The sequence below is a fragment of the Meriones unguiculatus genome, chromosome 9 (genome assembly GCF_030254825.1).
Source record: "Meriones unguiculatus strain TT.TT164.6M chromosome 9, Bangor_MerUng_6.1, whole genome shotgun sequence".
NCBI classification, from domain to species: domain Eukaryota; kingdom Metazoa; phylum Chordata; class Mammalia; order Rodentia; family Muridae; genus Meriones; species Meriones unguiculatus.
The window spans coordinates 8542649-8569028 of record NC_083357.1 but is presented as its reverse complement, the minus strand read 5'-3'; the positions used below and the strand labels follow the sequence as shown (position 1 = coordinate 8569028).

At 40.2% G+C, this 26380-nt stretch overlaps 1 protein-coding gene across 6 annotated transcripts in view; it reads right to left on the bottom strand.

Annotated features, from left to right (window-relative positions):
• Positions 1-26380, bottom strand: part of Sfmbt1 (Scm like with four mbt domains 1) — a 110392-nt gene that overhangs the window by 76020 nt on the left and 7992 nt on the right. For 5 of the 6 annotated variants that reach the window (XM_060390794.1, XM_060390793.1, XM_060390795.1 and 2 more), the window contains exon 2: positions 3076-3237. The exons of the other annotated variant lie outside the window; for it this stretch is intronic. The gene's annotated coding sequence lies outside the window, so the exon portion shown is untranslated. The remainder of the gene's footprint in view (positions 1-3075; positions 3238-26380) is intronic. 6 annotated transcript variants of the gene reach the window in all.

Genomic DNA, 26380 nt, shown 5'->3' with positions numbered 1-26380 from the left:
CTGCATTTCAGGAAAGTAAGTTAAGGCAGAACTCTAACCCTATAAATGTGATCACCCACACAGACTACCCCTCTGCCCCACCACTGATCTCTCCTATTTTTGTTCTATAATGGGGTCTTACCATTGCCCAGGTTGGCCTCTAACTCACAAGCTCAAGCAATCTTTTTTAAGTGAGGCTAGCGAAAGAAGGCTTCTTGATCTATCAATAACTCACCTCAAATACCTGAGAAACAGATTCTATGGGCCATTCTTAATTGTTCTAAAGAAGCAGGAAAGGGCAAAGGACACAGAAACACTCTACTATTTTCTACTTCTATTTAGAAAAGAAAATATTGTACTCCAAAATGGATTAGCTAAATAAAATACAGACCTTAAAATTTTTTTATTCAGCCTTATAAAGGAAAGAAATTTTTGACAGACGTGTGTTAAACATCAAAGTTATAGCATGGATAAACTTTGAGGACACTATGTAGGTTAAACGAAATAAGTCAATTACACACAAATAACCTATGACTTGGCAAATATTTATATGAGCATCAAACTTAGTCAATTTCAGAGAAATTAAAGACAGAAAGGTGATTTGCCTAGAGCTGACAGGAAGAACGAGTTTACTATTTAATGGGTATGTATGGCTTTTCAGTTTTACAAAACAAAGTAGATGTATTTAATTTCACTGAACTGTACATTTAAAAAGATCAGGATAGATTTTATTTCATACTAAAAGGAGTAGAAAGTAGGTTGCCATCACTGATTTTTAAAACTAGTTAGTAATCAGATTCATGTCATAAATTATAATGAGCACGAGACATAAATGTGGCTAACAATCATGTATGTTTAGATTTTAGTGTCTTTAGTCATAAAGTAAAGAGGAAAAACTGGAAGAGAACTCAGTCCTGGCAAGAAGTCCCTGAGTAGTGAAGAGCTGGCAATGGGGAGATGGGGGACATTAAACAGGAACTACCACACAGCCCTGGAGCAGCCTAGGCTTGTAACAGAAGGGCCCCTAGCAAAGCTCTGAAAAGATGCTGGTTTGATAACTGAGGTAACATGTAACCTGGGACACCACTGGCTCTAAACACAGATTTATGGAACTCAAGGAAATGAGCACTTAATCACACTAAGAGATCCTAACCACAGTGAAGACGTGTTCCTGCTGAATGCCATTTCTAGAGGCTTAGCTGAGCTTTGTGGTCAGCATGCAGATGTGACCAGGCTAAGCTAAGATCACTCCTCAGCTTGGCCAACATGCAGATGTGACCCGGCTAAGCTAAGATCACTCCTCAGCTTGCTTATGTTTCAGGCACGGGTCTAGGATATGACCCTGTGCTAGTCTTTGCTGTTACAGTCCACACTACTCAGCTTAAATCTGTCCTATATTTAAGGTTTTTTTCTACATATCAAATTAAATATTCTCTACTATGGTACCATCTTAAGGTTTCTACTGCTGACCACGGAAAGTCTGTTTTTGGGGGGTGGGGCAGAGGGGAAGCACAATTTTACTTTAATAAGAAACAGGTCACATTTTTATCTTCAAGCAGATCCTTGAGCCCAAAGAAAGTAGAGGTACAGCTTTATCATCTTTACAGGATCTGGCTTGCCTTTTTTTGCTTCCATTCCTCACCCTCACCACCCTTTTCACTTCCAGTATAGAATCACAGCAACTGTTAAAAAGGAAAACACTTAATTGGGGATGGCTTACGGTTCAGAGGTTTAGTCCATCATTGTCATGGTGGGAAGCATGCAGGCAGACATGGTGCTGGAGAGGTAGTTACGAATTCTATATCTGGATCATCTGGATCCACAGGCAGTAGAAAGAAAGAGTGAGCTACTATGCCTGGCTTGAGCTCAAAGCCAACTTCTCCACCAAGGCCACAACCACTCCAACACCTCCACACCTCCAGTGATGACACTCCCTATGAGTCTATGAGGGCCACTTCATTAAGCTCCATGATACATATTGGTATGCAGCCTCACACCCAGCCTCACTTCCAACTCTCTCCGTGAAGCACCAGGCCTGAAGTCTACATTTTTAACCCATCAGCAGGGCTCCCATCAGGTTCCGGGTGCAGCACTAGCAAAAGCACAGGTTCCTACTTGTCAGGGTTCCCGCAGCATGGGTTTCCACAGGTTTTGGGGGTCCTGGCTTATAGATGTATTTTTCTGTTGGTCCTTAAACCCCTCATTTTGTGACAAATTCCTAGAAGTACATATCCCCTTTAGATCAAAGCACCTGATGTTTTCTGGCTATACATGATACTGTGTGTGTTAATTTTTGTTAACTTGACACAAACCTAGACATAGCTGGGAAAAGAAAATCTTAACAGAAATTATTTCCACCAAACTGGCCTGTGTCTATGATACATTTCTTAACTGCTAACTGAGACAAGAAGGGCCACTACCGGCAATGCTGCCTCTAGACGGATCTGTAAGAAAGGAGCTCAAAAGGCCAGAGAAGGCAAACCAGGGAGTCATCTTCCTCAAAGGTTTCTGTTTCAAGGTCCTGCCTTTAGTGTCTACCTTGGCTTCCCTCAACGATAGACTATAACCTGTCAGCCAAATAAACCCATCCCTCCCCAAGTTGTTCTTGGTCGTGTGTTTTATGGCAAACTAAGACAATATCTCATCAAAATAAAATTTTGTATATTTTTCATGCTATTAAGAAAAAATAAAAACTTTCAACAAATTTTCACTGAGTATTACTAGACCATCTAGACTGGAGACCAGGAAACAATAAAAATTAAAAAAAAAAATTTATAGAAACATGTAGTCTAGCAAGGGAGAAAAATAATACACAGGATAAATAAATAACATGAAATATTGGAAAAGGGTGAAATTTAAGTCATCCTAAGATGATTTCTGGAAAAGACCCCAAGACAGCGAGGGATCCAATCACACTCACCTCTACAAGAAGAACATTCTAGTAGAAGGCAAAGCATGTGCGAAAGCCCTAAGGAAGGAGCCCCACAGCAGGCTGGAAAACAGCAGAAGTCGCCTGCGGTGATGGCAGCTCATGGGGTAGCCACAAAGCAAGAAGGGAGCAGATTCTGACTAAGGGAGCAACACCATGCAACTTACCTGCTACTCCGAGTCCTGTTGTATCAGCCACAGACGGTACTGGACAAGTGCAGAGGACAGCGAACAGCCAAATAAGCTTAAATGACAACTGAAACCAAGATGGTTGAGGGCGCTGAGCAAATTCTGATCCTTAGAAATCCAAGAGACGGTCCCAGAATCTTCCTAGAATTCAAACAAGAGAAATTTCTATACATGGCTAGTAAGATGGCTAAAGGATACTTGCCACCAAACCTAGTCACCTGAGCTAAATCCCGGACTCACATGGAAGGAGCGCCAACTCCCAAAAGTTGTCCTTTGACTCCCACACAGGTACAGTGGCACACATGTATACATATGAAAAACATATACAATAAATAAATCAGAAGCTGGAAAGATGGCTCAGAGGTCTAAAGCATTTACTGCTCTTGCAGAGGACCCAAGGTTGGTTTGCCTTAAATCCCAGCACTACAGAGGCAGATCTTTATGAGTCTGAAGTCAGCCGGGTCTACATAGCAAGTTCCAGACTAGCCAGGGCTTTCTGCTGCTGTGATAAAACAGTCACCAAACCCAACTTGGGGAAGAAGGAATTTATTTCAGCTCACAACTTTCAGGTCACACCTTTATCACTGAGATAAGAAGTGAAGCAGAGGCCATGGAAGATTGCTGCTCGTTCATGGCTTGTTCTCCATGGCTTGTTCAGCTTGATTTTTTTTTTAATTTTACATTTATTTCTCAGGGTAAGAGAGGCATGCCATGACATGATGGGAAAAGTCAGGACAAACCAAGGATAGCACCAATGACAGTAAGCTAGGCCCTCTCACATTGGTCATTAATCAAAATTAATGTCTCACAGACTTGCCTACAGGCCAATCTTCATGGATTTCCTTAGTTGAGCTTCCTTTATTCCAGATAATCCAAGCTTATGTCAAGCTGACAAAAAATTAACCAACACAGAAAGTATCACGTTTTGTCCTTTACACCTCCCCTGGGCTGGTGAGACGGCACAGCCTGTGAGGGCACTAACCTCAGGTTGAGTCCCAAGGCCTACATGGTAGAAAGAGAGAAGTGCCTCCCATGGGCTGTGTTCTAACCTCCATACCACCAAATGTTTGCCGCAGCATCCATGCCCTCACCTGCACACCTACAATAAATGCAATTTAAAATTTAAAAAGCATTATGCTTTTAATTAAGGCAAAATTAATTTTCTAGCAAAATATAAACACTACCTGAAAAACTAAATTGCTAAGATGTTTACATTTGAAATAAATGCACTGAATATATAAACAGCAGGCTGGAGAGGTGGCTCAGTAGTTAAGAGCATTGTCTGTTCTTCCAGAGGTCCTGAGTTCTATTCCCAGCAACCACAACCATCTATACTAGAATCTGATGCCTTCTTTTGGTGTGCGGGTGTACATGCAGATAGAGCACTCATATATATGTAAAATAAATAAATCTTTAAAAAAAGAAAGTATGAACAGCAAAGTAATATGCTGTAATAAAATGCAATTCATCTCTTCTAAAACTTACTACTCCGTCAGTACTCTCCAGAAACAGCCAGGAATTAACATTTTTGGCCCTTTTCCTTCCATTCTACTTCAATCAACTTCATTTTAAAAATTGATAAAAAATATTTTATTATGCCAGAAAAATAAAACACTTTAAAACACACAAAACATTAATCAAAACAGCAAATAAACTAAAACATAAGCATTCCACATAACTCTCCCTCAGCAATTAGAGAGAAATAGGGGAGCTTTACAGACAGCCTTAAAAGCTGGGACCCTTTTCTCATATACTGTAATTCTTATTGTGCTGCTGTATTGACAGTCTCTGACATCAGGCAGCTGCTCATTCCACTCCCAGGCAGTAGCTGTGGGCCTTCCCACAGTTCTGAGTCTCACTGCCCAGTGATGTCTCTAGCTGCTGCTACCTTCAGAGAGGAAGAACTGGTAGGAGCCTCACAAAAATTAAACAGAAGGAGGAGACAGCACAGAAACTCATGGCTCACGAAGTTATTTTTTAAAATATCAAATTACTTTCTTATTAAAAATTACTTTATCCATTAAAACTTTAAATATTTTGCCTATACAGTTGTACATATCTACAATCTTAGCACTTCAGAGGTAGAGGCAGAAAGTCATCCCTGGCTACATAGCAGGCTTGAAGTCCAGTCTTATAAAAAAATATATAAGAATCTTTAAATATTTAAGCCTATTAGTAATTTTTACAGTAACAACACAATATCTGAGTAAATATCCTTAGACCAATTAACTCTATAGGCTTTCCTCTCAAAATAACTGGTACTCAAAACAACCCTACAAAGGTGGTAGCTCATACCTCTGTCAACATTTCCAAAGTAGATGCTGCCTCTTTCTGATAGCACTAAAATCACAAGTTCAAGGGCACAGAACTTACTCAACTTTGCATCCCTTAAGCCTCAAACAACAGTGCTTCATATCACAGCTAGTTAACATTTATCACATGCACTTCTGTATTAGACCAAGATACCCACCTCACTAATGTTTAGTCTTAGTGTGCCCAGTGCACCTGGTAGAATTGGATAGGGTCATTAAAGAGGCCCTGTAAATTCGTTAGGTAGTATCCAGAAGCAATTTGACTAGTTAGTTCTCAGTAGAGTGAAATACTATCAAGAGATGCCGCCAATGTATGTTTCCCCCATCTGTTGCATGGCACAACTTGTCAGAGTGCCCTGTTGTTTATAATCTTTCAAAGTGGAAAACAAACAAACAACTAGTTAAAGCCAGGCAATGGTGCCACACACTTTTAATCCCGGCACTCTGGGAGGCAGAGGCAGGTGGATCTCTGTGAGTTTGAGAACAGGCTGGTCTACACAGCTGAATTCCAGGACAGCCAAGGTTACACAGAGAAATAACCAAATAACCATAACTATCTCAAATAACCATAATTAAGTGGAAGCTTCTCTGGTGGTACCCGAGACACTGCTTTATGGGTATGGTGGACTGCCATTAGGAGTCATTTTATTCCTGTAGCAGAACAATAGTATTGTTTTCCCCTAGGCCCATGACCTGTCCAGCCTCAGGCTCTCGGCCACCCGAGCAGTGTCAGCCTTTGAGTTCTATCTTACGAAGTGGGCCTTAAATCTAAGCAGAGAGAGCTGTTTACTCAGACAAAGTTTGTGCCACTACTGCACCACCGTTATCATACAGTCAGGTCACTGTTGTAGGTCACAGGGCTTGTAGCTGGGCTACAGTTACCTTTCTACTCAGGTATGCAGAATGCCTTCCAGTACTTCCAGTGAATAAGAAATCATTAAGAGTGAAGGCTCTAGTCAGGTAACAGCTCCACTTCTCTGTGATCAGTGAGAGATGTACGTGCCGTCTTCAGCAACAGAATCCTACCATCAGTTTGTGCGGAGCAACCGACAGCCTTGGCAATAACCCGAGATGTTTGGGGCTCCCCTAGGGTCCCTTTGGCCAATGACTCAACTAGAGGTAACCCATTCCTTGTACTAGAGGTTTCACTTGATGGTTAGAGCTGTCTAGCTGGGGCACTGTCTTCCCTGTCATTTAGTGATTCCATTTAGATGTCTTTCTTATATGTACATATTTTAAGAATCTTCTACAGTAGTAGGTTAGGAAGGCACTTGAATGGAAACAATACACAGAAATGTGAACATAAACTGAGGAATAGTCTAAAGTTTTTCCAATAAAGGATAATAATTACAAAATTTGACTGTTAAGATATGTAATACTTGTTTTCTTCAAGTTAAACAGCCACAATCTTCATGAGATCAGCTGAGCCTGCTTGCAAGTGCCAATCATGACAGAGCCTGTGGACTTCTAATATTCTCTTACGGAAGGTGAGTATGTGGAGACCTGAACTGTTTCAACCTCCAGTTGTTCCTTTTAGCCATTTGTATGCAATTCTGCCCTACCTACAGAAGATCTTAGAGAGGGGCACCCATGTTCCTCCTGCCAGTACCCTTTCCCCCATGCTCTGGGAGTAAAGGCAATAAACTCTGATTACCACAGCTGGTGGAAACCTACTGTGGTTTGTCACTGAGGCTTTATAAGGAAGCAGGCACTGTTTGTCTCCTCAGGGAAAGAAATTTTCACAACACTGTAAAGTTCAACCACAGAATCTCTTAAGATTACAAATAAAAATTCTACAACAGAACTAGAGTGCCATGTTTGATATTCCCTAGTAAGCACCCCAGAGATAAACCAACTTTGGGGACCAATGTGATATCTCAGCAGGTAAAAGTCCCTTCCTACACAAGCCTGACAACCCAACTTTCATCCCTGGAACTCATGTAAAGGATGCAAGGTCTTACACCTGTAATCTACCACCCCTACAGTGAGACAGGAGGCAGAGATTAGAAGACTCACCTTACAACTCACAAGCCAGCTAACCTGGAGTACACAGCATGACAGAAACAATAATAAAGATCCTGCCTTAACAAGGTAGGAGACAACGAACTCCCAAAAGGTGTTCTATGACATTCATATACAGGCAGTATGTGTGTGTATGTGTACGTGCCCACAAATATATTTACACAATCCATACATACACACATACAAACATACAATTGTAATTTCTGATGCCAACTTTTAAAAATGTGGCCATATCTCTTGTCAATGAACCAATAATATTTAAAAACTAAGAAATCAATATTAGCCAATGTTGTATAACGCTGGGCTCCAAGCATAACAGCCATTACCATTTAATCAGACCAGCTGCGATTACAAGTCACTCTCAAGCCTTTTGAAGTCCCCACAGAAGAAAAGTATGAAGAGAATCATTATATTCTCACCTGAGATGCCAGCTATTCACCCCTTGACTCCACCTGACCCCTAGCTACATATACTTCTGCCCCAGTTCTAGGTGGCACTACAGTAAAGAGAGTTGAAGGTCAAAGTTTGCAGGGTGCACAGGTGATTCCATCTATGCAGTTACAGAGAAGTCCTCTCCCATGCTAGGGCAAGATGTTTCCGAGTTTTGCTGTTTGGGGGAGGTGTCACACGTGTGAGCCCAATAAACTCACTGGTTCTCCAAACAAAGTTTAGTGGAATCACTCCTTCAGTCTGCTGGTGGCGGCCTACCTGGAGAGAACAGATGTTTGCTCCCATCTCCACTGTCAAAGTTCATCAAACAGACAATGAAAATGTACAAACTGACTAAATGTTTACAAGCACCACATTCACAGGCCTTGGACTTTAACCATGGCTAGCAACGTGGTAGTCTACTGGCATCTTTAGAGGTCTCTTTTCTCCTAAGATCAGGTAGCAATTCTTCCTACACTACCTTTTCAACAATGTGGGGGCAGAAAGAGAGAGAGAAGAAGACCTATGTGTGACTTTATCTCCAATTCCATACTCTCCTTCACCCAATACACCTCTACTTCTGCATCTTGAAAGGCTAGGAATGACTAGAGAACAGTCCATCCTCACAAGAATGCTAGAAAAAAACAAGTCTTAACGTTTTTGTTAATACAAAAATTTGTTGCCATTAGTTTCATGATTCTACTTGTAGTGAAAACAAAAACAAAAACAAAAACAAAAACTCAAAACAACTCAAAAAACCTACACAAACAAGGAACTGACTAAAATTACCATGCATCATGTGAATGAGCTGAACAGCAAGTGCTCTCAATCACTGAACCATGTCTCCAGCCTCTTGCCACCTTATTTTTATTTTAGTCACAATGTTTAAAATGAGATAAGGCCACACACAGTGATGCATACTTTTAATCCCAGCACTCAGGAGGCAGAGGCAGATAGATCTCTGAGTTCAAAGACAGCCTGGTCTGCAGACTGAGTTCTAGGACAGCCAGGGCTATACAGAGAAGCCTTGTGGGGTCAGGGAGGACTTAAGTTCTGAGACCATGATCTAAAAAAAAGCAACGAAAAAAACTAATGCCTGGTAAGAGCACTCTTTCTGACTACAGCTATGTGCTACACAGCAACACTGTCGTTGATAGACTGTGTGTGCACAGTGGTCCCATCAGAGTAAATCTCCTACAGAAGCTGTGCACAGATGCCTTAGTCTGTGTAAGTCCTCACCATGACAAAATTGCCACGTAACACATTTTTCACAACATGGCCCTTGCATGACTGCCTTTGTGGCACAAACTGAATTCAGTAATACAGGTGGATGAAGGATTGGGAGTATGAAGAAGTCCCTTCTGTCCTCCTTCCTTATAACCACAGTAACTTTTAATTTTGTGCCATAGTGCTAAAAATACTCCACTCACTTTTTAAAGCATATTCTAATTTGTATGTGTTTGGTTCCACGATAACTAAAGTTTAAAAGCCTCATTATCTACTAAGTCCGCAATGAAAGTCCAGTTACATATCATATTAATATGAAATGCATATCTTTAGAAGTGGTTTCATGTAACAGTTTCTTTGTAGGCTAACTACAAATTGTAAAATTATCGAAGAGTCCAAATTTCCTAAATTTGCCCCAATCAATCCCATTCAGTAAAACTCTAAAGGCCAACACACACACACACACACACACACACACTCTTCAGAATTTCCCTCAAGTTCCCCATATTGAAGGAGGAGAGGGAGAAAAACAGACAAAGCCTATTGCCAGTGAGGCCTCTTCCACCCCTGTAGATGTCTTTCTATCTGCGGGATCATAGGTTCTCTCCCCAGATGCAGGCAGCACCAGCGCTCTCCAGTAAGAGCACACATTTATTAATAATGGTGGGAGGCAAGTGGATCAAAAGACTTGTTTCTGAAATTGCAATCCTGCTCCTGCAAGGAACAGGCTCAGTTACCCCAGGACAACGGAAATGGAGTCACTCCACCACTCCCACACAAAGCCTGAGAACTACTTGCTTCTTTGAACCTACTCCCACAAAAATTAAAGGGAATGGCTGAAGGTTTCTGCTAAAACAAAATGCACTGTCAAACATCTAAAGATGCTGTTCTCTTAGGAAAATGGATATTATAAATTACTATGATTTTTAATTATTATTAATTTTTATTATTAGTTAATGTGTATGTGTTTTACCTGTATACATATCTGTCACCATGTGCATACCTGGTGTCTGCAGAGGCCAGAACAGGGTATCAGATCTCCTAGAACTGGAGTTACAGTCAGTTGTGAGCCACCATGTGGCGGCTGGGTATCGAACCTGGGTCCTCTGGAAGGGCAGCCAGTGCTCTTAATCAGTCCTCTTCCAAGCCCAAACTACTATATTTTTTACTACTATAATTTTTAGAAGTGAAGTTAAGGAAAGGGACCTCGCTAGCCTAAAATGTTAATCAAATAAGCACTGTCCATGAAGTGTGGTAGAACACATTGTAATCCCAGTGCACTTAAAAGAATTAACAGAATCATGAGTTCACTGCCAGAGTGAGACTGTCTTGAAAGAAAGAGGAGAGGAAGGAAGAAGGAAGGAAGAAGAAAACAAAAAACAAAAAACTAGAAACAGCAAAACATGACAGGATACTGGCTTCTCACTTTCAAAACTGAAAAAAAAAAAAAGTCTCCAAATTACTTGCTGTTCACATACCTCCACTTAACATACATACACATCCAAACACTGTTCTCAGTACTAGGGAGGCCATGATGACTAAAAGTGTAGGATTCTGACCTCCAAACTAAAAAAGCCTTTACCATCTTCACCAGAGAAGCTGTGACTAACTGCCAAAGACCCTCAAGATCAAGTTGTTCCTTCACAGAGAAAGGGGTGGGCGGTTCATCAGACCCTCAGCTGAGATTCCAGCCACTTCTGCCTTTACCTCCCTTCCAGCTCTATGTAGTTTTGCAGAAGTTACACGAAGTCTTGGGAGGCCATAGAGTACATAGAACTTGGAACATACAGCTATGAAGAAGTCGTCACACTGGGTGAGACCTAGTGATGCTGTTTTGGATTTACCTACAGTCCTGTAAGTAACCTCTCACCCATACCCTGTTTAAAATAAATAAATAAATAAATAAATAAAACATTAGTTCACAAGCTGGACTTTGGTGGAACTGTTACTTTGGTTTGTCCTTGATACCTCATCTAGGAGGAGTGGATGTTTGTTTTTATCACTCCAGGAAAGGCTAATGCAACAAAGATAACACAATTCTCACCTACATGGAGTTTCCAACAGTAAATACAAGCAACAAGGCATTAGAGAAAGTACTTCTATTTTTCCAACAAGGAACAATATGGAAAATATTTTTAAGTAGATATGTCAGTTTTAATATTTATTAAGTATGGTTTAAATTCTTATAATGAATTACAATTAGCTTAAAAACCATTCATATAGTAATAATCATCACGAAGAAAAACAGTGACAAGAGCATCAAGAATAAAGGTAAAAATGGTCAGGGATGAGTCCATTGAGCTGACCCCTTCCTGTAAGACTTGGAGTCTCACTGCTCAGGAGCTCAGGATCCCACCCTTCCCAGGAACTCTCACAGACCACAACTCGATGCAAAAGCAAGAGGTTTATTGCTATCACGATAGGGTCGCCCCTCCAAAGACAGGAGACAACCCCGAACATGCAAAGCACAGGGTTTTTATACCTGAAAATCAGATCACTTTGCTCCATAGTTTACAGCTGGTTGTAGATAGTTTACAGCTGGTTGTTTCTCAGAACGGTTCACCCCTTCAAGAGCTGCACGTGGCTTCAGTTCAAATAATCACAGTTGTTTTTTTTTTTTTTTTTCTCATTCCCAGGTGGTCCCTCATTACAATGAAAGGAAGCTAAGTCCAGCACACTTGAGAGGTATAGAAAGTCCACATGGATACAGTATGGGACAGCTGAAGATGGAAGAAGTAGGCAAGGAACAATCACATAGGGCAGTGTGGGTCACAAAGGAGTTTTGATTTTATTTTCATCCTCATGGAAGGCTTCTGACTGGCTCTAAGCATGGGAATGAGATCTTAGAAATCACTTCTCATTTAGAGGAAAATAACATTTTTAAATAAAAATAACTTCAGAAATGCTGTTCCAGCCTATTGTTTCTGTGCCTTCAGTTGTAACTTATCTAGTATCTATTCAAGGTAGGTTCTGTGTATGGTACTAAAGAAGAATAACAAAACAGTCTCTAACTTTGAGCCCACAGAACAGGGAACATTCAACAAATAATTAGAAATGGAATATAAGAATAGAATATGTAGAACACTGTATGCGCCCAGGAGAAAAAAAAAGGTGATTAATACAGCCTCAAAAGCTCCAGAAAAGAAGCCGTGCCTTACAAGGTAAGCAGGAACGTGGCTGATTGAAGCGAGACTTCTGGAATTTTGGTTTCTTAAAAAAAAATACAGAAATATTATAAGAATATGTGTTTGTTTTAATCCAAGGTGTGGGCTGCTTCCCTGCAGTTGATAATAATTTACCTTGTGCTCCAGCAGAGGAATGATTTTGCCAACTGAAGGTAAGTTTCTATTTATTGGAATTCTGGAGACTTTTCAGAGGATATATAAATGCTAGGGCCCCAATAGGTGGGTTATTGGATGGTTTGTAGGTTGGCTGCTGTTTGTTAAGTGGTCTATTATGCAAAGAAGAAACAAGAGGAAGAAGAAATTAGATATCCTGAGGAGCTCAATGCCCCTAATCAGCAGGAAGTACTCCAATAGGTGGCCCTGGGTTACAAGATCACCATCATCCCCTTTCCCAGTAGTCCTACAGCATATGCCTGCTAATGGGACAAGGTTATGAGATAGGGTGGCATCCTAAAGAAATGACAGATCTAAGGCAGTTTAAAGAGGCCGTGATTTCACACACAGTGCACTTACCTTATGTGAAACAAATTCTAAGTAACTGGACTACTCAAAATAGAATTATTCCCCAAGACTAGGAAAGATTGGTGACATCGGTACGAGATGCCAGTCTACAACTGCAATGGTTAACATGGTGGAGGGAAGCCGTGAATACTGAGTAGCAAAATACAGCCAGGGGAATGAATATAGTAAAAGACCAGTTTCTGGGTGAAGGGTGGTATTCTGATAATACAAGAACAAGACTCAATTTGATGATGCCACTATAAAACAATGTTGATTAGCAGCTTTAAGAGCTTGGGGAAAAAAAAAACTGAGGGGCCTGGGAAAAGGTTCACTTCATTTACAAAGATTATACAAGGCTCTGAAGAAGCCTTCACTGATTTTTCATGAAGATTAGTCTCAGCTGTGAACAAAGCCATATCAGATCCTGATGCAAGACAGGTGTTGACAGAGACCCTTGTATATGAAAATGCTAATACCAAATGTAAAACAGTTATTAGACCATTCGGGTACAGACAGCGCCTACGTATGGGTGGAAAAGAAATACAACAGACACGGCTTCTAAAGTATACCATGCTATTATCGTAAGTCAAGCTACAGCTAGAGGTCTCTGATATTAAAGCCCAGTGCTTCAATTGTGAGAATTTTGGTTATTTGCAATGGAATTGTGACCAAGCCACTAAATGTCTCAAATCTCAAAAATGCCCAGTGCAATAACTGAGAAATATGATACTTTTCACTGGAAAAGTGAACAAGCCATTTCTAGCAGCAATGGGTTTGCCAAATATAAACCAGAGAGAGGCCTAGGCTTCCAGGAGTGTGCGGGTGATATGGAAAGGGCTACCAATGGACCAGTGAGTGCAGGTCCAAGACAGATATCCAAGGCAATTTCTTGCCATTGGGAAATGCCCTTTAGAGTCAACCTTGAGGCCTCACAGAAAAAAAATGCATTTCAAACAAGAGCAGCTGAGAGTCACCAGGTTATAGAAAAAAACTGTGGAATTAAACCAGTCTATGTACTACAATAATGTGTTAACATCAGAATGGAAGCCAGCAAAAGTTTTGTGTTGGGAAACATGGATTTGCTTATATTTCCACAGGAAATGAAAAGCTGTGGATACTAACAAAACTGGTAAGCTCCTAAAAACCTTGGCCACTAATCAAAAACGGTTTATTTCCTTGAAAATGTCTGTGTTTATAATTTCCCACTACACCTACCATAATTAATGGCTTAAAAGAGAAAGGAGGAAAATGTAGTGAGAATTTTGGAATTTTGGTTTCTTAAAAAAAAAAAAAACACAGAAGCTGATTGCAATGGTGCATGCCTATAATTCCAGCACTCAATGATTTTGAAACCAGCCTGGTCTACGAAGCGAGACCAGGACAGCCAAGGCTACACAGAGAAACTCTGTCTCCAAAATCCAAAGAATAAACAAACACAGAAATGTTATAAGAATATGTTTTCATTTTAGTCCCAGGTATGGGGCTCTAGCGCTGCTTCCCAGTAGCTGATTATGATTTGCCTCGTGCTCTAGCAGGGGTGTGATTTTGCCAGCTGCAGACAGTTTCTGTAACTGTGATGTTTGGAATCCTGGCAACTTTCCAGAGGGCATATACATGCTAGAGTCTTGACAGGTGAGTTGTTGGGTGGTTGCTGTTGGTCAAGATTTGTTATGTAGTCACAGGCAAAGAAAAGACAAGAAGAAATCTGATATCCTGACAGCAAGATCAAACTTGCCAAGGACACCACTTATCATCAGGAAGTAGTCTAATAACATTGCCCCCATTTTCCCTATATCCTATTTTTCTCTATCTAGTGTTAGGGGGTTGGAAGGGTAGAAGAAAAGGGGGGGTGGGGAAGGGCAGAAGAAAGAAGAACCAATAAAGTAGCAAAAACCAGCAATTGTTGGTGGCTTATTCCTCTAAGTGCTACCTTCAAACCACTAGTGATATTGAGGAAAACTCAAACTACTGAAAACTCTTCCTCTGAACTATTTACACACAGATTACGGAAGTAGAACTGGGTAGAAAAGAATTAATACACCATCATGTCTGGTTTATGCTTTCCTGGAGATTAAAACCTCAGCATGCAAAAGCAAGCTCTTGTACCAACTAAGCTACATCCCCAGACCAGAAGATCTGGTTTGCTTTTTTTATTTTTATTTTTCTTTCCATAATACTGAAAATGTGACAATCTATGTATCATTTCAACAAGTGGATCTGTGTTCCTCTTCAGGGGTGCAAAGTGCATACATGTGATATATACATTAAAAATTACTGCTTTTGGGCTGGAGAGATGGCTCAGAGGCTAAGAGCACTGGCTGTTCTTCCAGAGGTCCTGAGTTCAGTTCCCAGCAACCACATGGTGACTCTTAACCATCTATAATGAGATCTAGTGCCTTCTTCTGGTGTACAGGCCTGCATGCAGGCAGAATACTGTATAAATAATAAATGAATCTTTTTTAAAAAATAAAGGGGGGGGGCGCTGTAGGGACAGCTCAGAGGTTAAGAGCACCAGCTGCTCTTCCAGAGGTCCTGATTTCAAATCCCAACACCCACATGGTGGCTCACAACCATCTATAGTGCGATCTGGCGACTTCTGGCATGCACGTGTACATGCAGGCAAAACATTGTATATACACTAAATAAATCTTTTTTTAAATGCATTAGTATCTTTATACAGTAACTCATTTTAATGTAAAAACATTTATGTACAACTGTAGAGAAACAACTACAGAAGACAGCTGGAACTAAAAATCAGGTTGTAATTTCAAAGCAGAGTTATTTGATAAACTGGAAAATATTTTCTCGGTAGAAAATAGTAAAAATGACAACATTTCCCACTAAACCCATTTAAACCAAATATTAGCTGAATTATACATATAAATATTGTTTAGATTCTGGGATCCAGAGGAAACCCTTTCTTCATTTGTTCAAAGAGCCATGTTTTATTTTAAGTAAGTTGTGCAAATTAGACTTCCCATTACTCTCCCCCTCGACTGTTTGGTTTCCAGCAGGTCATTTTACCATAGGCTAACTCATAATTCAGAAAGGCCTAGCCATGCTAGCACCTCCTCCTGAAAGTACAGCCAGCATGTCCTTTCATCACGTCACAGGACAAATTCTTATCCTAACAGTGAAATGTTTCTTTACATGGAACCCAAGTAACTGGACAAAACTAAAACTTACTACATGCCACAGAGTCATCAACAAAGAAAAAAAAAATCCAAAAGAATTCCTAGCACAGAGGACAAGAACCATCTGGCCAGGTTCAGGGAAAACTGAATCTAAATAGAAAGAAGGACCATGCCTCAACTACCTGGAGCTGATTTGGTTACCAGAGCTCTTTGATGCTGAGGTGTTCTGGAAAGAATGTAAGGATCACAGTAAAATCAAATAATTAGTCTGAAGACCTTAGCCATCTAAACCATTTAATCAATTTTCCTTCCTATCTTGCTTCTAAGATTCTCTGTACAGAATTGCTACTAAGGCTAGAGGACCCTACCACTTGAGCTAGGTGGGATGTTTCCCAGAGAAAGAACACCCAGGCAGTTATTAAAGAATAACTCAGGCAACTATCACTGGGCCAGGTGCTATGCTGAATTCTTGAGCTCCCTCAAAGCGACAGCTTAAAATGGCAGTTTGTCTTAGACGGGAGTCTCTACACAGTGGTAAGTTTTCAATGGAGAAGCATCTTAAACAGATCTTATGTTGTCACTTAAGATCTAGGCCACTGAGGAAAAAAAAAAAAACAACTGTCCCATTCTGCCCCTTAAAATCCCAGTTGCATACTAGAAGAGTCATGACTCATGAAGGAATCACCACTCACAGCATGCTTCCTTTTCCCCTCCCCCCTTCCTCACATGTGAGGATAAAGAACATGCGAAGATAGAAATTATTGGTTTCAGTGGGCACGGTGATGCATGCTTTTGTGAGTTCAAGGCCAGCCTGGTCCACAGAGCAAGTTCCAGAACAGAGAAACTCTGTCTCAAAATAAAATAAAATTACTGCTTTTAAGTAATTTAACAAAATCTATTAAAATTACCTTAAAAATCTTGAACAAGAATAAGCCAGACCCAAAATTGGACAGAAATAATAAATTTCAGAAATGAAATGGAGACAAAAGGATGATACCCCACCTCAACATCAGTAAAACAGAGAGTTGGTTCTTTGAAAAATTAATGAGGTAGATACATCCTTAGCCAAAAAAGCAGACCCAAATTAATAAAGTAAGAGGTGAAAAGGTAGACACAACAACAGATACCACTGAAATCCAGAGGATAAATAGGGAATATTTTGAAAAGAGAATTGTAATAAATTGGAAAATAAAGAAACAGACTGATTCCTAGACACAAATAACCTAACAAAATGGAACCAGGAGGATATTAAAAAAAAAAAATCAGATCTATAATGAGCAGTAATAGTGAAGCAGTAATTAAGGATAAAATAACATCACTGCTCCTCAAACTACTCTCTGAATCAAAAATAAAAGAAATGGCAGTCTTGGTTGTCAACTTTACTACATTTGGAATCAACAAAAACCCAAACATCTGGGCATGCCTGTGAGAGATTTTTCTTGATTGGATCATTTGAGGTGGGAAGACACGCCCTAAATCTGGGCCACACCTTCTGATGGCAGCCCACATAAAAGGGCATACAAGAAAACTTTTGCTTTTTGCCTGTTTGCCCTCACTCTCACTAGCAAATTCATCTATCCTCCTGCTGAGACATTCTGTGATACAAGAACCTATTTCTTCTGGATTCTAATACACACTAGAGACCAACTGAGACCTCTAGCCTCATGGGCTGAACAACTTACCAGATACTTGGCCTACCAGTGAGAAAATAGCCATTGGTGGATTAGAGGGGCCACAGCCTATAAGCCACTTTAATAAATCCCCCATATATGTGTATATATGTCTCTGTATACATGTATTTCTCACATTCTGTAGGTTATCAGTTTACTCTGGTCATCATTGTTTTTGTACATATGTGTGCATCAGCCCTGTTCAACACAGACAGAGCAGTAAGATAGAACAAGGAAAAAAATAGCATGGTAATCACAAAAAATGCAGAAAAGCTCTTTACAAAGCTCAACGTCCCTTTATGATAACTCCAAAGAAACTAAGAACTGAAGAGCCAAATCTCAGCATAGTATATAGTCAACTACCTACAATCAACATATATGAGGCAAAACTGAAAGTGTTTCCTCGTCTAAAACAAGGAAGGAGCCAACTGTCACTACTCTTATTCAGTATAGTGCTTGAAATCTTGGCCAAAAGCCAGTGAAAGATAAAAAAGAAAACAAGAATCATCCTTTCTGCAGATGATATGAGTCTATACTTGGAAAGCCTAAGGTCTGCTAAAAGTCTTAGATCTGATAAACATGTTTAGCAATGTAGGAGGCAATAATCAGTGGCTTTTCTATACACTAATAATAAAACTACTGAGAAAAAAATTAAACAATCCTAGTCACATTAACTAAAAAAAATAAAACTAGAAATAAATAAAAGTCAGACATCTGCAATAAAAGCTTTTTTTAAGAAGAAGGAAAAAAACTGATTTCATTAAAAGACAAAAGAGCCTCTAATGTTCATAGGCCAGAATTGCCAAAGCAGTCATACCACCAAAGCAAATGACAGATTCAATGTAAACAACATCCCAAGTCCAACAGCATTCTTCACAGAACTTGAAAGAAAAATCTTAAAATTCATAGAGGAACCCCAAAAGTCTCAGAAAGACCAAAGCAATCATGAAGAAAAACAGCAATTGTAGAAGCATCACACTTCAAAATATCCTACAGAGCCATTTTAACAAAAGTAACATGGTACTGACATAGAAACAGACACACAGAGACACAGAATAAAATAGAAGATCCAGAAATAAATCCATGTGTCTATGGCCACCTGATTTAAGAGAGGTGCCAAAAACATGCTGGGGGAAAAATCCTCTTTAACAAACAGTGCTGGGGAAAGTGCATTTCCACAAAAAGGAGATCTAAACTAGATCCCTCTTACCTTGAACAAAAATCAGCTCAAAATGGATCAAAATCCTAATGTAACACCTACAACTCTGAAACGGCTAGAGGAAAAGGTTGGAAAATGCGTCAAAACGCTAGCCTAGGGCAAGAACTTTCTGAACAGGACTCCGTTAGCCCTGGGCAGAATAGCAAAAATTAACAAGTAGGATTGCATCAAATTTGAAAGCTTTTGCACAGAAAACTAAACAATTACCAGAGTAAACTGATAACCTACATAATGTGAGAAGAATCTTTTCTACTTGTTCACTCCACAGGGAAGTAAAGATTTGTTCTTAATTGTGTGTCTGTGCACCGGTATATGCAAACAAGGGCAGGTGTCCACAGGTGCAGGGTGCTGGATAGCCCTGGAACTGGAGTTACCGGTGGCTGGTTGAAGACTGTCAACATGGCTACTGGGAACCAAACTGGGGTCCTTTGGAGGAGCAGTTTGTGCTCTTGACGACTTAGCCACCTCTCTAGCCTTTCAATGGGGAACTGGGTATCTAGAACACATAAGGAATTTAAAAATTAAACAACAAAAGAACAAATAATCCAATTAGTAAATGGGCAAATGAACTAAACACTTTTCAAAATAAGAATTACAAAGAGCCAATGGAGGGAAAATGTTAAGGCTGCTTGGCCATCAAGGAAACACAAAAGTATATTGAAGCTGGATGTCGTGGTACACACTTGTAATTCAGCATTAGGAGAGGAAGGCTCCAGGATGTTGGATTCAAGCCCAGCCCTGCTTGACCAAGTTGACCACTCCAAGGTCAACTTGGGCTATATGAGAGACAATCTCGAAGAAAAGAAGGAAGGAAGGAAGGATGAGGAAGAATAAAGAACAGCTCCACTGAGATGCTAGCTCATCTCCAAGAAAAAATAATAATAATAATGTCAGCAAGGGCCCCTCACTAGCCCCTGCACCCACGTACACAGTCCTCCCAGCAGGACACAGCCCTTCCAAGCTTGAATCACTACACAAGACTTCACACGGTTGGGCCCATCAATATTTCCTCTTCAAGAGGATGGAGTACTCACAAGGAAGGTACTTCAGACATCACCCTTTCCTGAGGTTACAGAAGCCGTTACTAGGACAAGAAACACTCTTCTTTTCTGAAATATGCCACCCTGAAAGTTCCTCAGGCTTATGTACATAATCCCTCACCTATGCTCCCAATAGTAACCATAATGGTTTAGATAGTCCACAAACCTACATGTGGGTAGAATCATTTCTCTGGCCTGACACTTGTGCCCTACCTGGGGCGAACATATGTTTATACAGTTCTCTCTGACAAACTAATGTGACAGTATGTTGATGACAACGTAAACTAGTACAGCCAGTATGAAATTATGTTGCACAGCTTTCAAAAATCGAAAACCAAATAACCATCTGATGCAGCACCGCTACTCCACCACTCCTAAAAGAATCCAAGTCAGTCTGCTACAGAAGTCACAGCACTATTCACAACTGCAAAGTCATGGAATCAAAGTACATGTTCATCAACAGACCCATGAAGAAAATGTGGTATATAAACACAGTAGTGTTATACAGCCATGAAGAATGAAATCCAGCCAGAGATGTGGCTCAGCTGGTGGACTGCTAGTTTAACATATATAAAGCCGTGCGTTCCATCTCCAGCATGGTATAAACTGGACACAGCCTGTAATGAAGACAGGTGAGTCAAAAGTTCAAGGTAATGGATAGAAACGATGCAGCAAGTAAAGCATTTGCCAGAAAAGCCTGATCATTTGAGCTGGACCCTTAGCATCCACAGGAAAGTGAAAGGAAAGAAACGACTCCACAAAGTTGTCCTCTGCCTTCCATAGGTATGTATGTGCCTTCACAAAACAAGAACTTAAATAGACATTACCCCCCCACCCCCGCTTTTCCTTTGAGATCCTATCTTATCTCAGAATAGCTATCACATACACACACAAACAAACAAACAAAAACTTTAACAAAATCCTAGAACACAAAAGGGTCTAAAAAATTCAAAATGTCCTCTACTTTTGATTAAAATATTAAAAAATGTCTTGCTATGTAGCTGTGGCTGTCTTGGAACTCACTGTGTAGATCAATCAGGCTGGCCTTGAACTAGAAGATATCCTCCTGCCTCCCTGTCTGAGTTCTGGGATTAAAGATGTACACCATCATGCCAGGGCCAATTTTGTTGAACTATATGCAAACATTTAAGTACATTTTATGAGGCACTTGAAAATATCATACCCCATTCCTGAACCCTTCAGTTTGTATTGCCCAATAAACACATTCTCCTATACTGCTACGATACCATTATCACAGCCTAACATTGCTTTAACTCTTGTTTTCTTTGGGACAGGGTCTCACTACTTAACTTTCTGGTCTGAAACAGGCTGCCCTCAAATACAGAGATCTGCCTGCCTCTGCCTCCCAAGTGCTGGGATTACAGGCTTGAGCCACCGAACCTCCATTGGTACTGCATGAACTCAGACACCTATACAGAAAGAAAGAAGAAAGAGAGACAGAAAAAAAAGGGAAGGAAGGAAGGAAGGAAGGAAGGAAGGAAGGAAGGAAGGAAGGAAGGAAGGAAGGAAGGAAGGAGAAAGAGAGAGAGAAAGAAGGAAGGAAAGAGAGAAAGAAAAAGAAAAAGAGAAAAAGAGAAAGAGAAAGAAGAGAGAAGAGAAATAGAAAGAGAGACAGAGAGAGACAGAAAGAAGGAGAGAGAAGAGAAATAAAGTAAAATTCAAGATCCTCATGCCTGTCTCTTGTGGAATATGGGGGGAGGGATTTGTCTCACCCATCATCAGGTATGTTAATAAAATCCTACATACAAAGGACTTAAGAAATGCAGGTTAATAAAATAATTATTATTTGCACTACATTCAAGGATTATGTCATCTTCCTAAGGAATCTGAACTTTAAACTATTTGCTATTTGTGGAACTTTTACACAATCAAATCCAATTTACAAATCTTTACTGGCCACAGTACGTTGGACAGCTGCACAGGACAAAAGGCAGCAGCACCACTCGAAGGCAACAGAATCAGACACATTTATCACTGAAAATCATCAATATTTTAGTTTTATTACATGTTTTAAAACCTTTAATAACTGTAGAAAACAAAATTAACAATTGGGAATACCGTGAATGTTCAGGTTCACGCTGGTAGCAATGTGGCTTTGAAGACAGAAAGGGACATGTGTGGTGATGCATACACTACGCTGCCGCAGGAGCACTTCAAATCCAAGCCCAGCCTCACACACAACAGCACCTTGACCAAAAACAGAGTGGGGCTAAAGGAGGAGCCTTGGTCACTTCTGAAGGTTTTAGCAGTTGATGAAACTTTTAAGATTTGTTTTTATTTATGTATATGTGTACGTGTGCCTGCGTGAGTTCACATGCACCACATCCATGCAAGCCCCCATGGAGGCCAAAAGGAGCAGGAGTCACCTGAGCTCTAAGCCACCGGAGGTGGATGCTGAGCACCACATTCAGGCCCTCTGCAAAAGCAGTAAATGCTCTGTAACAGCTGAGCCATCTCTCCAGCCCCCTGGAAGTCTCTTTTCTTAAGCTTTATTTTTATCTGTATGAGTGCTTGCCTACATGTACATAGGTATACCACTTGCTCATACACGTGTGTGTATCACACACACACATTATAAATAAAATTAATAATGACAAAAAAATATTTACCACTCTAACATTCTGAAAACATGTAACTATTCAATTCTTAAAATCCTTAGTTTTGTAAAATCTTCTTTCTCTCCATCTATGACATTTTACAAATACAAGATTAAATATTATACATCTAAGAAAAGCACTGTGTACAGAATTATTATATAAGCCAATAAACTTATCTACATACTTGCTAGTTTTCTATTAGTTCAGAAATGAGAGTAAAAGGAGGTAACACTTAACCTCACCAGAACGGGTAGGTGAATCACTAATTATGTCTTTCAGATAACTGAGCTTTATATGCAACCTTTAACACACTATGGTTAATAGTTCTAGAGAGTGTGCTTTAACTTAGGGCAATACTGAGAATATCAGTGCCTATAACATAACATCCTATGAACTATCTGCACCAGTTCAATGAGACCCCTTATGGACCTTTGGTTTTTTAGCAAATTCCGTCTTCTATCTTGATGTCATATTTAAATGTCTCAACTGCTTCTAAGGGAAAAGAAGCTGGCTCTCACAGCTCTGCTCTGCACCTCCACAAGTAAACACAAGGTAAACAAGTCCTGATGCACAAGATTCTGAGGCCTCTATTTGTATTCCAGCTGTGAAAGTGTTCTTAAATTTTCACTTTCTCAAAAGGCAATTCTGATATATTACACCATGGATAAACCTTGAGACTTGTGGTAACTAAAACAGTAATCAGAAAAAAGGGACCTAGAAACCAGCTGGGCAAGTTTAATCAGAGCCGGAGAGCAGGCAGATCTCTTTCAGTTCGAGGCCAGCCTAGTAGTGAGTCCAGGACAGTCAAGACTACACAGAGAAACCCTGTCTTGAAAAACAAAAACAAAACCATTCACTTTTAGTTCACTTTTGAGAGATGAAGAAGATAGATGGAGGCAAGTTGCATAAAATTATGAACATATTTAAGGTAGCACTAAACTATATACATTTAGAGTAATTAAAATTATATTAATTCCAGTTGGTTTGCCTCTATTTTTTTTTTTAATTTAAAGAATAATAATGCACGTGGGGGGGGGCTGGAGAGATGGCTCAGAAGTTAAGAGCACTGGCTGCTCTTCTAGAGGTTCTGAGTTCAATTCCCAGCACCCACACGGTGGCTCCCAACCAACTGTAATGAGATCTGTGCCCTCTTCTGGTGTGCAGGTGTACACACAGGCAGAACACTGTATACATAATAAAATAAATCTTTAAAAATTAAAATTAATATTCCACTGTGTAGATGTACCACAATTTCTGCATCCATTCTTCAGCTGAGGGGCATCTGGGCTGTTTCCAGCTTCTGGCTATTACAAACAAGGCTGCTACAAACATGGTTGAGCAAATGTCCTTTTTGTGTACTTGAGCCTCTTTTGGATATATGCCTAGGAGTGGTATGGCTGGATCTTGAGGAAGCGCTACTCCTAGTTGTCTGAGAAAGCGCCAGATTGATTTCCAGGGTGGTTGTACAAGTTTACATTCCCACCAGCAGTGGAGGAGGGCTCCCCTTTCTCCACAACCTCTCCAGCAAAAAGGGATACAGAAATTGTGGTACATCTACACTATGGAATATTACTCAGCAATGAAAAACAAGGAAATCATGAAATTTGCAGGTAAATGGTAGGAACTGGAAAGGATTATCCTGAGTGAGCTGTCCCAGAAGCAGAAAGACACACACGGTATATACTCACTCATATAGACATATAATATAGGATAAACCTACTAAAATCTGTACATCTAAAGAAACTAATCAAGTTCAAGGTTTCTAAATAAACTGCATTGAAAAAAAAAAGAAAAAAAGAAAAAAGAAACTTATCAAGAGGGAGGACTCTGATTAAAATGCTCAATCCCCATCCCAAAAGGCAAAGAGGATAGACATCAGAAGAAGAAAACAGGAAACAAGTTAGGAACCTGGCACAGAGGGCCTCTGAAAGGCTCTGCCCTGCAGACTATCAAAGCAGATGCTGAGACTTATGGTCAACTGTTGGGCAGAGTGCATGCAATCTTATGTAAGAAGTGGGAAATAGTAAGATCTGGAGAGGACAGGAGCTCCACAAGGAAAGCAACAGAACCAGAAAATTTGAACACAGGGGTCTTTCCAGAGATTCATACTCCAACCAAGTACCAGGCATGGAGATAACCTAGAACCCCTGCACAGATGTAGCCCATGGCAGTTCAGTGTCCAAGTGGGTTCCATAGTAATGGGAAGAGGGACTGTCTCTGACATAAATTGATTGGCCTGCTCTTTGATCACCTCCCCCTGAGGGGGGAGCAATCTTACCAGGCCACAGAAGATGACAATGCAGCCACTTCTGATGAGATCTGATAGACTAAGATCAGAAGGAAGGAGAGGGGGACCTCCCCTATCAGTGGACTTGGGGAGGGGCATGCGTGAAGAAAGGGGAGGGAAGGTGGGATTAGGAGGGGAGGAGGGAGGAGTTTATGGGGGGATACAAAGTGAATAAAGTGTAACTGATAAAAGTTAAAAAAAAAAAGCAAAGCAAAACCACACACGTTGCTAACATGAATTATATCTTATCTGTTTGGTTTCTCCCTGATGAATTTTGTTTTTTGAACATTAAAAAAAAAATTAGAGCTTTCTATAAAAAAAATTAAAATTAAAAAATGCACTTCAGCAATTAAAAGCGCTTGCTACTCTTGCAGAGGAGCTGAGCTTGGTTCCAGGACCCACACAGCAGCTCAGATCCGCCTGTAGTTGCAGGTCTAGGGAACCCAATGCTCTCTTCTGACTTCTGAGGGTTCCTGCACGAACATGGTGCATATACGTACACTCAGGCAAAAAACCATATACATAAAACGATAAACCTTTTAATGCATCTCGATTGTTTCTATGCTCTAGACAGGGTATGTTAAGTGCACGTGTGTGGTCATCAACTTATCATTACAAGGTTATTTTACAAAGTAACACGTAAAAACCAACCAAAATGACATCTTGAGAGCATAGCTACACACCGTGACACATTATGTTTAGCAAAAGAGATTTGTGTGCATGTTGCAAAAACTCCTGGGTTTGGGGGAGGATGCGAGAGAGATGGCTGATCAGTTATGAGCACTTGTTACTCTTACAGAAGACCAGGGCCCTCTATTCCTATGACCCGCATGTGGCTTACAACCATCCCTAATCCCAGTTCCAGGAGTTCTGAAATTTTCTTCTGACTTTTTTCAGCACCCGACAGGCATGTGGTACATATACATCCATGCAGGAAAAACATTCATACACATAAAAAAATTAAATCTGAAAAAAAGTTTTAACTTCTCAGGGTTTAAAAATACTAATTTTGACCTCAAGCAAAAAATTTGTTGTTTAGGTAGTTTTAAGCTGAACATCAAAAAATAAAAGAAATTAAATTGTACATCAGCAAGAAAATTTTTGAGCTTTTTAAATAATTACTAAATTTCTTATTTTATCTTTTGTTGTCATTCCAAATGTGTAACACCTGACTACTCTGATGGCTAATCTTGGCTGTCAACTTGACTACATCTGGAATCAACTAAAACCCAAGCATCTGGGCACCCCTGTGAGGGATTTCCTTAATTGGATCATTTGAGGTAGGCAGACACGCCCTAAATCGGGGCCACACCTTCTGGTGGCAGCCCACATAAAAGGGCATACAAGAAAGCTTTTGCTTTTTGCCTGTCCACTCTCGCTTGCAAATTAATCTATCCTAATGGCTGAGGCAGACTTTTGCTGGTTTTAGAACCCATTTCTTTGGATTCCAACACAGACTAAAAATCATCAACTCTACAGCAAGCCTCTGGGACTCCAGCACCAGACTGGAACTGCTGAGACATCCAGTCTCGAGGCCTGAAAACCTACCAGATTCTTGGCCTGTCAGCTGGGGGAGATACCCAGACCACAGCCACAATCTGTAAGCAATGCTAATAAATTTCATTCATATGCATATGTGT